The sequence below is a fragment of the Eptatretus burgeri genome, chromosome 3 (genome assembly GCF_056783735.1).
Source record: "Eptatretus burgeri isolate ZD-2024b chromosome 3, Ebu_testis_v1, whole genome shotgun sequence".
NCBI lineage: Eukaryota > Metazoa > Chordata > Myxini > Myxiniformes > Myxinidae > Eptatretus > Eptatretus burgeri.
In genome coordinates, this window is record NC_140963.1 from 133042043 (window position 1) to 133052361 (window position 10319).

Below are 10319 nucleotides of genomic sequence, written 5' to 3' on the forward strand. Positions count from 1 at the left end.
TGTTTGGTAAAAGGTCCTCAAGGTTTGTGGGTTGTTTGCAGTACATACTGTAGTCGGTAATCACACGGACTCCAACCTACCGATTCAGGAAAAATTACCGATATCGGCCAAGCGTGTGTGTGTGTGTGTGTGTGTGTGTGTGTGTGTGTGTGTGTGTGTGTGTGTGTATGCGTGTGTGTGTGTGTGCATGTGTGTGTGTGTGTGTGTGTGTGTGTGTGTGTGTGTGTGTGTGTGTGTGTGTGTGTGTGTGTGTGTGTGTGTGTGTGTGTGTGTGTGTGTGTGTGTTTCAGAATGTGGAATGGAGTCCTTCCAAGGCAGGATCAAACTATCCCCCTTCATTTCAGTAAGGGGTCACCATTCATGGACCACGTTTTGAAGTTTTCTGTTTTCAAAGTTTTGTGCCGAGGGCTCTCTTAAGGATCAGCGCTGAGCCGCGGACAGATTACAACTGTCGTTCGTTTGTTATAATATTCCCAGGGATGGTTTTTAGCTCACCTGCAAATCGTTCGGGGAGCTTCTGGGATGGCGCGTCATCCGTCCGTCCGTCCATCCACAAATACTTGCAATTTCTTCTCAGAAACTACACATACAATTTCAATTATATTTGACCACAACGTTCATCACCCGTGATCCATCCATCCATCCTTCCATTGTGATTGTACTCTGTGCAGAGCGTTGGTGCTGCCTCAGCAGTCTCCTTGGCTATTGGGCACAATCCTGGATGGGTCGCCACTCCGACACAGTATACCAGCATGCTGGCACTCATTTTGCCGACCTCGGAAGGATGACAGGCAGAGTCAACCCCACCTGGTGTTAATTCAATCGCTGAGTGGGATTTGAACTCAGGATCCTTGGATCCCAAGCTCACCACTCTTACCATTAAGCCAACACCAGGCATATCACCCATGATGGCATTACAAAGGGGGGTCTGAAGGGGTCTACACAGGGAATTTACGGGGGGGGGAGCGGAAGCGGGGGTGGAGGGGGGAGTGGGTTTCCTCCCCAAAAAGGTGTTTGCTTTCTTCTCAAACGATGCACACAATTCCGATGAAACTTCACGCCAACCTTCATCACCCATGACGTACGAGAGTTTGTTCATGACATGAGAAAAATCTGGCTGTAAGGGAATTTAAGAGGGGTTGTCCCCCCAAATATGTATTTGCTTTCTTCTCCAAAACTGCACATACAATTCCGATGAAACTTGATCACCATATTCACCACCCATGATGTACCAAAGTTTGTTCACAACATTAAAAAAAAAAATTGGGGTCAAGGAGGGTCATTGTCATTTGGGGAGAGGGGGGTTCCCCCCAAAATATGTATTTGCTTTTTTTCTGAAACTTGACCACAACCTTTATCACACTTGATGGACCAAAATTTGTTCATGGCATTAATAAAAAAATCCATAGGTATTTACTTTCTTCTCCATTATATATTTTGTAGGTCATTCATGCCTATCAGTGATTGCCTGGTTATCTTATCCAGCCGCTCCCAGGTTAGCGCCCAGGGGTACTGCCCCGATGTTAAATACCTTTGTGAGGTTCTTTGTCATTATTCCTGTAGCTCCAGCTATCACTGGTCTAACTTTGGCATTCATCAGCTTCCAGGATCTTCTCGCTTCATTCTTGATATCTTGGTGTTTATTTTCTTGTTTTCTGCATCATTTAGTCCAAAATCACCGGTATTAACACTTCAATCAGCAATGCCTTCTCTATTTTTTTTGAACCTAAGCATGATATCTGGTGGCAATGCTTTGTTGTCGATGTCCACACTTGATGGGATCATTAGTTCGTACGTGACCGGGAGGTACTTCCATGTTTTCAGTGATTGCCTTTGGTTCATGTTCTATTCCAACAAATTTTCTGGAACTGGGATATCAAAGTTTTTGCAGATGTGGCAGCGGATTACTTTGCTGAACTGTTGTGTCGTTGTGTGTACAGCTGTTCTGACATGAGTTTGTTTTTGTGTTTGTTTGGTCATTAAGCAGAACGTATCATTCTATTTACTAACCCCACCTCTACCCCTCACCTTTCTTTCTCCTGTTTTTTTTCATACTTCTGTCTCTGTCTCTGTCTCTCTCTCTCTCTCTCTCTCTTTCTCTCTCTCTCTCCTCCTCCTCACATCCCTCCCTCCCACTGTATAGCAACATTTGGTGAGGAACAGCTCTCCCCACCCCCCACCGCCTTTCCCTGCTCTTCCCCCCTTCTAAGCTTCCCCTCCCTCCTCCCTCTCTCCTCTCCCCCTTCTCTCCCTCCTCTCCCTCATCTCTCAACCCCCCTCCTTAATACCCCCCCCCCCCGTCATCGAAGTGACGGGTTGTATTTTGCTCGTAAATAAATACGTGACACAACGTTCATGGACAGTCGAGATATTTGGGGGATATGGGGGTGAGATAGTGTGCGTCGTTTCATGGTTTATTGATGTTGTACGTAGTATGTAGACATATAGATAATGCTTTTGAGAATCTGGTTTACGCGTTTGCTGAATGAAGTTGCGACACAGTCTTGTCTTGTTTGAATTGTCTTTTTCATGGATCCTCTCAAACAGAAGCTGATATATATTAGCTCTGAAAATGTTGACGAAATTCCACTCATTCACTGCACAGCTGCCTGATCGTTTTTTTTCTTTCTGGGGGTTATTCTTTTTTTTTGTATGCAATATCGAGGCTCATAGAAGAGATAAATATGAGAGCTAAAAGTTCTAAGTTCTAAGCTCTTATAAGAGCTAAAAGTTTGAAGTGAAAATGAGAGAAACCAGCTCAATGCCTGAGGTAGCAACTATTGTCTTGGACCAAGCTGGACAAATAGTCGTTACATAAGGAACCAACTGCCTCGATTTCAAAGGAGGTAGTTGTGTTGTCTTTGAATGCCCCCTTCCAAACCACCCTAAACAGCTTGAGTCATAGAACAGGTGGTTTGGAGGGAGGGTGGTGGGGTGGTGGATGGTTCGTGTTGAAATTATCTGGAAGGTTCTCGCCATGCTGGAAATCTTCATGAGTTGATTTTCCTGCATAGAATGGAGCACAGTGAAAAAGGCCGAGCTATGAGGAGCTGCAGTGTGTTGAAGGAGTCCACCGGTGAGGAGCAGGCTGGTGCAGGGCAATGGTGCTGCAAAGCTTGAGCGGTGCATGGTTAAAAGCAGTGAAAGTGTAGATCACCCGGTGGCTGGTGGCAGAACCCTGTGACCGCAACCCAGGCGAGAAACTGGCCAACACCGAGTTCCACAAACAGCATGTCTTCCATATAGAGGCTTATAGATCGTTGATGGGTGTCCAGGGGTGTGAAAAGAAGAGCGCCACGATGTTTATTCAGATAAACTGTTAACCATGCCTTCTCCTTTACAGTACATCAAAGCAGTCAGGTGCGTTGGAATCAAGGTCACTGCCAGCTTTTTTGTATGCATAAATCTAAGCGCATGGAGAAGTGAAATGCCAGAGGGTATCAGGTTCACAGACTGAGAGTATCAAAGGGCAACAGGGAGACAAAGATGAGTGAGTGAGTGGCACAAAGAAAAGGGGCATGAGTGAGGAGAATTGGCAAGGAGAGGAGGAGAGGGGATGGTGATGATGCGCAGCACTCTTAAAAGATGGAAAGGAGGGTCAGGAGGCTACAGACACCAGAAGTCAGTTCATGGACAGGAGAGGAGAGAGATAAAGGAATGGAGGTGCGAGCATTCAGCTTCCAATTGTGGTGTGCATCACTCGGTGTGTTTTTATCCCCCGCCACGTGGCGGAAGGGGGATATTGTTTCATTCCTGCCACCGTCTGATATTTTAAGTTAAAAAAAATTTCCAAAACTGGCACATTTGGGGCAGTTTGATCAGCCGAAGCAAAAACTGTCGGAAACTTGTTAATGCTCGCATTTCAACAATTGTTAGTCAAAACCTGGGGACCGCTTGCTTTCCTGTAATCTCTGTCCCCTCTCTGTTTTGCTTGCCACACTGATCTTTAGGCAATGGGTGCATGTAATTTAACCCTAATCCTACCAACATATTTTCCTACCTAATCTTACCAACTGCGTCCTTTTGGACCCCAACTCAAAAACACTCGATTTCATAAAATCTGCCAAAGTTTCACATCAATGACTAAACATGGTGTTTTATTGATAAAATCAACAAACAAAAGAAAAATAAAAATGAAATAAAAAATTAACCTTCCAAACTGGGGACCTTTATGACAACAACTCAGAAGCACTAAATTTCACTCAACCTGCTGAAGTTTCACATCATTGAGGAAAAATATTTTGATTGGATGATGTTTTCATGATAAAGTAAACAAAGATAAGCATAAAAAATTGTTTTCAAGGACTTGCTTGGTGCAAATACCATATGGAGTAATCATTTATTCAAAAAGTCGAAAGAAAATAACTGGGGTCTTTTTTGGACCTCAGAAAGGATTGGCTTGTAACTCTGTGCAGCAATGTGGGATCTTAAAACACCATATACATATTTATTACCGGCAAATATGGGTAAACAGACAAATAAAACATGAAAGACGTTGTTAAACTAATATGCCCGGGGTCCAAAAAGACCCACTGTTAGTCGGATTAGTGTTTTGAAGGAAATATAAAAGAAAAACTAGAAATCATCTGACAATGCAAAGCCCACCCACGTCCACTTTGTACTCGAACTAAACAACGAAAACGACAGTTAAAAGAATTGTACATTTTATTAATTTGTGTTCGCCATAATCTCATAAAAAAGGTTTGTTGAAGATTTGATGACAAAAGCTCATTTGGTGAAAATGTTACGGCCTGGACATACACACTGAATCTCGATGGTAAACAAGGATTTTGGTTAAAACATTTATGGCTGGTCTACTACTTCACCAATGACGTCATACTTACAATCCTTTATTCCCCATTGAGAGTAGAATGAGATGTGCCGAGTTTCAAATTTTTCCGATCAGCAGTTTCAGAGATATAATGTTTTAATTTTTTGCGTTTAATCCAAGATGGCTGCCATACCACGTCACTCATGATGTCACTATTGTCATTAAAATTCTCCATGGGGGGTCACTCTCACCCTGATAATTTTGTGTTAATCAGACAAGCGGTTGCTGAGAAAATAGAATGTTAAAAAAAATAATAGAGTAAAAAAAATACCAAAAACGGTCAATGAATAACAATAATAATGAGAAGGGCACACTGTAGAGCGCGTACCTCCGCCCTGTAATGCCTGATCCATGAGAACATATCGGGCCCAATACATTTTTGAAATATCATGCTATATTTAGTTTTTGGCCCTTCTTGCAATGGTGAAGAATCACTTTAAAAATTAAATAATTCTCGTAGCCAGATCCAGAATCGGATCTTCACCTAAAATCGAATCAATTTGTCGTGGTCACACACGCAAACTGTCCACCAAGTTGCATCAAAATCCATCCACAACTTTCTGAGATATCGTGATATATATATATATATATATATATATATATATATATATATATATATATATATATATATATATATATATATATATATATATATATATATATATATATATATATATATATATATATATATATATATATATATATATATATATATATATATATATATATGTATGTTTAGCCCGATCTCTCAATCGTGAAGAATCACTTAAAATATTATCAGATCCACATTTGGATCTTCACCAAAATTGAACCAATTCTTCTTTGTCACACACCCAATGTGTCCACCAAGTTTCATCCAAATCCGTCAACAACTTTTTTTAGATATTGTGCTATATATCATTTTTGGCCCTATCTCTCAATGGTGAAGAATCGCTTCAAAAATTCTAGTCGTCGGATCTGGATCTTCACCAAAATATAATCAGTTCGTCCTTGTCACACACCGAACCTGCCCACCAAATTTAATCTGGCTCCGTCCACAACTTTTTGAGATATCCTGCAGACAGACAGACAGACAAACAGACAGAGAGGGGGTGAAAACATAACCTCCTTCACCTTTGGTGGTGGAGGTAATAACTTTAACTTCCATTTTATAACTGCTGATCATGATGAACGGGTACCAAGACATCTGGCTTTGATACAACACCGGATTGACGAGTTGGACTGAGTAACAGGCCATGTTCAATCTCTTTATTACGTATGCAGTTGACCCTTTTTTCTGAATACATAGTCGGTATCAATTGAGTTGGTGTTTAAATAACCTGAACATGAAGGATTAAATGTTGACATTGACACCTTGGGTGTGGAGGGTAAACCGGGACTCACCTGAGTCAGACAAAGCCGCACACGTCTCTCTATGATGAGGGATTGACAAACTATGGACCTGGTAACAGGCCACGTTCCATCTATTTATTATGTATGCATGTGACCTTTTTTCCTGGGGCGATTGGTGGTATCAATTGAATTGATACTCCTCTACCCTCAAACCCACACAGGCGCAGCAAAGTGAGCCTTATTCAAAAAAAGAAAAAGTTCTCAGATTCAAAGAATTAAATAATTATAGTTGCCAGACCATGTGGCCAATTGGGTTGAAATTTAAATTGTACATTCCTTATGTCCACGAGATCAAAATTGTGAAGTTTTACATTGATTAATTAGTGGTTCCAGAGAAAATATAATTTAATATTTTTCTTCCATCCAATATGGCTGTCAAACCATGTGACCTCTCAACTATTCATTAACGAACTTATATCCCCTCATCTTGGAGAATATGTTTGTGAAGATTCCCCTTGATCTGACCAGCTGTTTTGGAGAAGAAGATTTTTGAAGGTTTTTGTGTAAATTCAATATGGCCACAAAACCACAAAACCACATATTCGACAAAACCATTTTAGACCTATCAATTAGTAATGAACAAACTTGTACAACCATGTCTTGGGGAAAATGCGTGTAAAGTTTTGCCTCAATCTGTCCAGCCGTTCTGCAGAAGAAGATTAAAAACATAAAATCTTCAAAACAACATGGCTGCCAAACCACTTGACCTATGACGTCATAATATATTTTTTTTCTCTGGTACATTGTTGTGCAGATGACGCTCAAGAAATTTCAAATGTTATGGATACAGCGTTGTACCCGTCAAATTATGACGCCATAATAAAGGCACCGATGACATCATGCTTAACACTTACTATCGTGGCCAAAAATATTGGCACCGTTGCACTTTTTTCAAATCATGCACCATTTCTTCCAGCAAATTATTGAAATTAAAAACAATATTTTAGTATCCACATATTTATTTGTTTGGTTTGAAGTGGAACAAAAAAAAAAAACGCTGAAAAAAATTACAAAATCTTAGTTTATTCCACACAGAAATTCTAAAATGGCCTGGACAATATTATTGGCACCTTTTAGAAGCTGTTAGAAATAATTAGATTTTAAGCAGGTGATTCTCGTTTACTTTGGAATTGAACTCACCTGTGGTGAATTGCAGGTGCTTGCAGTAGAGAAATCACTCGTTCAACTAGTTTGAATGGAGAAAAGGAGTCATTCTGCTGTTTTGTGTCACTGTGTGTACTGCAATGAGTATGGAGAAAAGAAAGAAAAACAGGGAATTGTCTGAGGATGTCAGACACAAGATTGTTACCAAGCATGGACAATCTCAAGGCTACAAGTCCATCTCCAGAGACCTTGATGTTCCTGTGTCCACCGTACACAATGTTATCAGGAAGTTTAAGGCCCATGGCACTGCAGCCAATGTCCCTGGATGTGGACGCAAGACAAAACATGATCGAAGATTGCAGAAAACGATTGTTCAAATGGTGGAGAAAGCACCTCAATCAACTGCCAAACAGATTCAAGCTGATCTTCAGAAACAAGGTATGACAGTTTCAACTCACACCATCTGTCGCCAACTCAATGAAGGGAGGTTCTATGGGAGGAGATCCAGGAGGACCCCACTGCTGAGAGAGAGAGACAGAGACAGACACCGAGACAGACAGACATAAGAAAGCCTGCCTGGAGTTTCCCAACACACACCTGAACAAGCAAATATCCTTCTTGGAGAATGTCCTGTGGACAGATGAGACCAAATGAGAGCTTTTTGGTAAAGTACATCATCTCTATGTTTACAGAAAACAAAATGAAGCCTTCAAAGAAAATAACACCTTCCCTACAGTCAAACATGGAGGAGGTTCAGTGATGTTTTGGGGTGGCTGTGCTGCCTCTGGCACTGGTTACCTTGAATGTGTGCATGGCATCATTAACTTAGGAGATTACTAATGAATTTTGGAGCGCAATGTTCAACCCCTTGTCCGAAAGCTGGGTCTCCGTCGAAGACCACGGGTCTTGCAGCAGGACAATGACTGCAAACACACTTCCAAAAGTACCCAGGAATGATTCAAGACAAAACGCTGGATTGTTCTGAAGTGGTCAGCAATGAGTCCAGATCTAAATACCATTGAGCACCTGTGGGGAGATCTGAAAACAGCAGTTGGGAGAAGGCACACTTCAAATCTGGGAGAACTGGAGCAGTTTGCACAAGAAGAGTGGACCACACTGTCAGTGGAGAGGTGTGGGAAGCTCATTCATGGTGAGAGGAAGTGCTCGACTGCAGGTATTTTGTCCAAAGGCTGTGCCACCAAATATTAAGTCGAGGTGATCAATAATTTTGTCAATGCCATTTATTTTTATTTTCGGATTTTAAAGGATATACTAAGTTCTGAATCAAAAACGAAGGTTCTGTAATATTAACAGTGAAATACGGAATTATGGACACCAAATACTTTTGTCAATTTCAACTTATTTTTAGAGAAAATTATGAGTTATTTGGAAAATGTGCAAGTGTGCCAATATTTTCGGCCACGAAAGTATACCACATACCGAGATCTTGATATGCCTGTTGGTGGCTTAATGGTTAGAGTGGTGGGCTTGGGATTCAAGGATCCTGAGTTCAAATCCCACTCAGCTGTTGAATTAACACCAGGTGGGGTTGACTCTGCCTGTCATCCTTCCGATGTTGGCAAAATGAGTGCCAGCATGCTGGTATCCTGTGTCAGAGTGGCAACCCATCCAGGATTGTGCTCAATAGCCAAGGAGACTGCGTAGGCAGCACCAACGCTCTGCACAGAGTGTGGTCCCAATGGAAAGGAAAGGACATCTTGATAATGAGCCATGTTTCATTTTTTTCCAGCGAGCGGTTCCAGAGAAGAAGACGTCCAAACTTTTTCCGTTTTTCAAAGATGGTGCCTGTACCACGTGACCTTTGATGTCATAATTATCATGTTAACATTCTACTTAAAAAGCCATACTATGGTGAAAATTCCATGTCAATTGGACTAACGGTCGCCGAGAAAATGAATTTAAAAGCGAAAAAAAATCCCAAAATTTCCGGCGGAATAAAAAAAACAGAAAATAAGAGTAAACAGAATAAAAACAATAGGTCACCCAGCCTTGGAGGCTTGGTACCCTAACTAGAGTTGCTCTGCTTTATAACTGCGAGAAGTTTTGGCCACACCTCCCTCCCCCCCCCCCCCCGCTTTGATACAACCCTACTTCGATCAGACACGTCACCCGTGTTTTGAAAGGGAGTGGAGATGAAAGGGATCCCTGAAAACGTAACCCGCATACGGGTCGCCCCGCGAGCTTCACCACACCAACTTTTGCAATGTGAGACTTTCCACAACCATCTCCCCACGCGTCATACAAATTTACCACCTCTTATGCACATGGGCTGTCCCGCTGTGTTTCACACACACCACTCATTCACATGATCCACTCCATGGTTTTCTTTCTGATTTGCTCTTTTATAACATGCAGTTTTCCCACGCTCACTCTCACTCCAATCTCGCACACACCCTCCAGCTGAATTGCAGTCCCTCGCATCCTTTGCTCTCACGATCCACTCCACGGTTTTCTTTCTCCATCGCAATCATACCATGCAATTTCCCCACACTCACTCTCACTCTTTTACATTTTTTTCATAAACGTTTTAAAATATTTTTCTTCAATCCAATATGGCCGCTGAACTACGTTACCTATTAACTATTCTTTATCACCCTCGTATCCCCAACTCATGGGGAACACGTCTGTTAAGTTTCTCCTCAATCTGTTCAGCCTTTCTGGAGAAGATTTTTGAAGGTTTATTTTTCTTTCCAATATGGCTGCCATACCACGTGACCTGTGACATCATAATTATCATTAAAATATTCTCCATGCGGTGTCACTCCTTCTCTCAAAATTTTGTTTCAATCAGACAAGCGGTTGCTTAGAAAAAAAAAATGTTGAAGAAATAATCTAGCAAAAAAAAATAAAGCCCAAAAAGGGACAAAAAATAACAATAAAAATAAACAGAACAAGAACAATAGGGTACCACAGCCAATGAGGCTCATGGTACCCTAATAATTAATAATGAAAATTATTTTAAAATTATTAA